Raw genomic sequence first — 5,239 nt, forward strand, 5'->3', positions numbered from 1 at the left:
AGCCTGCAGGTGATCTTGAGCATTCCTTGCTGACACGGTCAATGTCTCAAGTCCAGCAGATCTTGACAGATGAGATAATTGGAGGAGCGATGTTGGCACAAAGTCTGAGACCGGACAGTGTTCTTCAAATGGAATCAGAGAATCTCACAGATAAAGTGTTTGCAGGGTTAGAGGTGATCCCACTTGATGATTCCCGTGTGTCTGTACAAAACGCAATATATAAAGCCCCTGCTTCCATTAAGGCAAGGCCAGCAGGACGCTCTCCAATGCCATTTCTCAAATGGTTTTGTCAGGTCTGTTGTGCAGACTCTTGTTTAATTGCTGCACATCACTTTTGGGGACCTCTTGAAAAGGAAAGAAATCAATGTCCCTCCTGCTCCAAACCCAGGCAGAGTAAAGTGAGTGTCTCTTAGCCAAAACCCCTTTGTATCTCTGTGTGACTAAATGAGCTGGGAAATCTAAAAAATAAAATAAAAAATGCTGAAATCAACAGAATACTAGCTCAGTCATGAAGTATCATTCAGTGCTTGTATTAAACCTTAATTGAGTTTAATTTAGAGATATTGTAAAATGCATGTTCTTTTGGTGCCAACGCTGTTTACATTAATTTGATAATAATGCTTCAGAATGAATCAGCCTTTAATCAATTATGAAACATTACTTATGAAACCATCTTCACAGTTAAGATTAAATTTGATAATATTTTAATGTCCACAAAAACAGATGATGCAGAGGAGGGAAAATTAAAATAAGATAGGTAGAGTGAGGGGAAATTGACAGATGGACAGAGAAAAGGGAAGAAGAGAGGGTTCACAGTAAACAATACTCCCGACTGTAATTAAGTGACCTGACTTCAATTAGAAACATTATGCAGAAAATTGTTTTTGTGGTTTGACGCACTCAACCGTGCATTTGATCTCACAATTCTTCTCCTTCTTATCTTTAACCCCCCCCAATTCATTGCTCTTTATTCACTTCAAGTTTCTTGTCGCCACCTCACTGCCGGGCTGACAGTTACTGAGGAGGTAATCTGATTGCCATATAACAATAGCTAACACAGGAAAAGCAGCAGCACAGACTTGGCCTATGCGTCATCTGGCCCTGCTCTTGGCAGTGACACATACTGGCAGTGGGGTGATTAATGTGATAGGTGGAATTTGTCTCGTTATGTTGACACCAGCTAATAAATGTCTTGTAAACAGCTAGTCACAGCTGTTAATGCATCATCATAATCCAGGATTAGGAGGTGCCAGGCATGGCCAATAAATGCAATTAGGCACTGACAAAAATTTATTCGCCCATACTCTGACTTTCCTGCGCCCTGTCCATTCTGAGGGAAACTCAAGTGTGTCGTGTGATTCTTCACAGGGTCGCAGGGGGATAAGTAAATCTACCCATTAAATAAAGAATATCTAACTCAATTTGTGTTCACTACAATGCATAATTTGTGGAATATCAACTCCAAGTTAGATTGAAATGAAAACAAATATCCCCGCTTTGCTCCACTAATCTATTTGGAATTATGGAATTATCAGCAAGGGAGTTATCTTGGAAGGTAAAAATCGAAGGAGAAAACCGTACTCCGAGTGAATATACGTGTGAAAATGTTATCAATCTGAAACTCATCATGCAAATGCTGTTTTTCATTCCTACAGCCCGAAATCTCTCAGAGGAAAGACAAGACAGGTGACTTTTAAATGTGACTGGTCGTTAGAGAGGTCACCAAGACAGCCATTAACTTCCTGTCACTCATCTCCGTCGTGCCTCATTGGTTAAAGTTGTGATGCATTTCTTCATGTTTTCACTCACTTTGCTTTTTTAGCACCTGGGACTATGGTCTAATGTTTTTCTAAAGATTTTAAAAGACAGCACCCCCCCTCCACACACACACACACCCAGAGTCAGCCCGTCCTATTACCAGAGTGATGGTCAATTGAGATGATCAATTTGCATAATGGAGCATTAAATTGGGCCCAACACACCCACCTCTCAGCAGCTTGCTCCCGTGGAGGGCTCACTGAGAGTGGCAATTGCTCTTGAAGGGGTGACATGTATCCTCCTTGCTGGAGTATCCTTTCACCATGCAGACTGAAGCATTTGGCTGGTGAATATAGCACCAGTCACTGAATAATGTAAGCTCTTATTCATGAGTAATCTGTTGCCGGATTGAAAAGTTCATGCTAAAGGAATGCCGGAGTCCAAGAATGAGAAGGAATGTTTAAGGTAAAATGTTAAGTAAAATCACTTCTTCCTTTGCATTATTGTCATACCTGCTGTGCTAGAAATGAAAAAAAAAGTTCTCATTTATTATTCCCCTTGGGAAAAAAGCAGACAACTTAATATTACTATTCTTAAAAAATGTCAAAAATCATTCCTTCCTCTACCCATTCATTCCCATTATCTTAATGATATGCTTAATTGCAACATCCATCCTCATAGTGACTACTGGTCATTTCTTGGACACAGAGCAGATCATTTTGATTAACATCCACCAAGGAAATCTAAGACCGTTATCTTACGCAGATTAGCAGAGCTTTTTAGAAGCATGTCAGCGCCTAAGGACCTGTGACAAATTGCATTCAAGGAGCTGCTTGGATCTGAGGCAGCGGGCTGTGATTGATGTGTGTGCCGTGTGAGTGGCAGGGAGGAATGAGATAGAGCCGTCATGGCCTTCCTCACCACCATGTGGCCTTTGTTTGAGGGGTTTTCTCTGGGGGGAGTGCTGTCCATTGAACAATATGGCAGAAGCTCGTTGGTGTGCAGGTTTTGTTAACTGGCCATTTGTAAGTGCCCATTTGGCATGGTGATACAGTCTCATATGCACTTCAGATAATCTTTACAACAATGTGATGTAACAAAAAGAACACTTTTTACTACATTAACTACAATCACTCTCAGTGGAGAGGGCACTGGGCATACAATCGATTTGCTCATGTCATGAACATGGGCGTTGCTAGACATAAAGCTCTGCTGGGGCACAGACCCCCTCATTCCCAGTGTAAATTTTTGACTTATGATTTTGATATATTTTTGATTGTAGTGTATAAAATGTGTTAGTATGTGCCTCACCAGCTTCCCTTTCTTAGCCCATTAATATTGGCACTGTTATGTCAGAAAGGGCTTTGACCAGAGCATAAGCACACACACCTCTGGTACCACCTAAGAAAAATTCTGCTTTGGGGCCCTCATGCCTGACTTGTGAGCCATGTAAACAATTTGCCAATGCTGCACAGTCACACCTGACACTGCTGTGCTCTCACTATTGCCTAGCCTTTGAAACACTCTGTCTCTGTTATAAGCCTGAATCAAAACCTCTTCTATAAAATACCACTCCTAATTTTAATGGACCTCTGCGCACTAAATCAAACCTCCATTAGGGTCTGAGCTGCTTGTATCTGATGCTGCATGTATTTCACCTGTGTCTGTGTGACCTGCTAAAGACGTCTGGACTGGGTCTGTGGTAGTACTGGATTTGGATCAGCTGTGTTTGTACTGGCTTATGATCCAGCATCTACTCTACTGAAAAACTTAAGCATAAATATCACTACTTGCAAGATATTAATGTTATCAGCTGCTTCAGGCCCATTCAAACTGGCTCCCTAGGTTTACTTTAATAAGTTCTATACTATGACATGACTATGAGTTTGTGATTATTATTATTTAAAGATGTACATCCATATTGCCCAGTCTGCCCAGCTAATCAACATTTTAATAGTCAACGTGAATCCAATGCTTTCCATCTTGCATTAGTCCATAGTTCACTGAGAGACAGATAATTGTTGTCTCGTTTTAAAAAGATGCGTGCCTATGATGTGTGCCATCACATTTGTGTGTTGTCTGGACTGGTCCCACTAATGTTGCTGCTGGAATGCAAGAAGGTCTGGCTGCCGACTGCAGCACCGCTCGGCCGGATGCCTGAGTTTCATTTCATGCACGTACACATGTGTATGAGCCAAGCGGGAAGCTTCTGGTCTGAGACGCGAAGCCAATACGGAAGTCCCTTAAACCTGCATTCTATCGAACAGCGAGCAGGGGCGACTCTTCTGTTTGCAAAAGAAGCCCGGCTCCATTAGAAATATGACGTCACGATGACTACGTCCACCTCTTATATACAGTCTATGTTCACACACAGCATAGTTTTCTTTTCAGTGCTGCAGTTTATAAACATTCTTGCATGTCGGCGTTTATCAAAAGTAATAAATATTTGTATTTCACTCTAATATTGTTCACAGTCTGGCAAGAAACCAAGACCGAGAAGCGCTGCCCTGCTGGGTTAGCAAGACAGACAGAGAGAGATTCACTGCATCTACACATGCTGCTCACATCAGACTTTGAGAGGAGAGAACACAAGTTTACCTGAATGCTGTTCTCGAAAGTCACTATCACTATAACATGACTTTTCACATCAACCAGTAGTTTTATTTTGAAATTGTAACCGGACGTTGCATGTATATTATTGTTAACTTGACCGGACGTTGCAGATGTTGCATGACTGTAAACCACTAAATGCCCAAAAGCAACGCCAAGGTGTCTTGACAATTTTACTGGGGCACAGCACATGGATACAGGGGCAAGTGCCCCAGTAAAAAGGGTCTAGTGACGCCTATAGTCATGAATAGTAAATGGAAAACTTTAATTCCCATGAGTGAGTGCTACCATTTCCTGCCACAGGCAGCCTGCTGGGCTGCTGGCAGCCTATCAGCCGTGGCCTGACAGGTGATTGACATTAAAGAACTAAGGGATTCTGAGGTAGTTGTGAGGCAGTGGTCTGATACGTTTTTATGAAGCTTTTGTTAGATATTTTTGACAATTTTATATTATATTTGTGACAATGCAAGCAAGCCTGTTGTTGTTTGGTCTGTCTCGTCTATGTGAGTATGTGTTTGGAGCCTCACACCGACTGGTTGGTGGGAGGATTAATTGGTAAGGCTCTGCATGCATGAGTGCGATCTAATTTACCTCCATCAGTTGATACACAATAGTAATGGTCCCTAAACAGGCAGTGGTGAAATACATCTGAAGGTCTCGTTTCTGTTCAGTGTCTGGTCTGGTTAGAACAAGTGCAAACTGGCGCCTCTACTCAAGGCTGTCACTGAGGCCAGAGCAAAAACATCCTGCTATCTGACTAGAATCTAACACTTTCTTCATTCCATTTTAAATGTCACGCTCGAAAGACAACATGGCTGAGTATTTGCTCTTCTACGCTCCAGATCCATACCATTAGCATAAATGGAGAATC

The sequence above is a fragment of the Micropterus salmoides genome, unplaced genomic scaffold, assembly GCF_014851395.1.
Source record: "Micropterus salmoides isolate LMB-PRFRI ecotype aquatic unplaced genomic scaffold, ASM1485139v1 Ms_hic_scaffold_13, whole genome shotgun sequence".
Classification (NCBI taxonomy): Eukaryota; Metazoa; Chordata; class Actinopteri; order Centrarchiformes; family Centrarchidae; genus Micropterus; species Micropterus salmoides.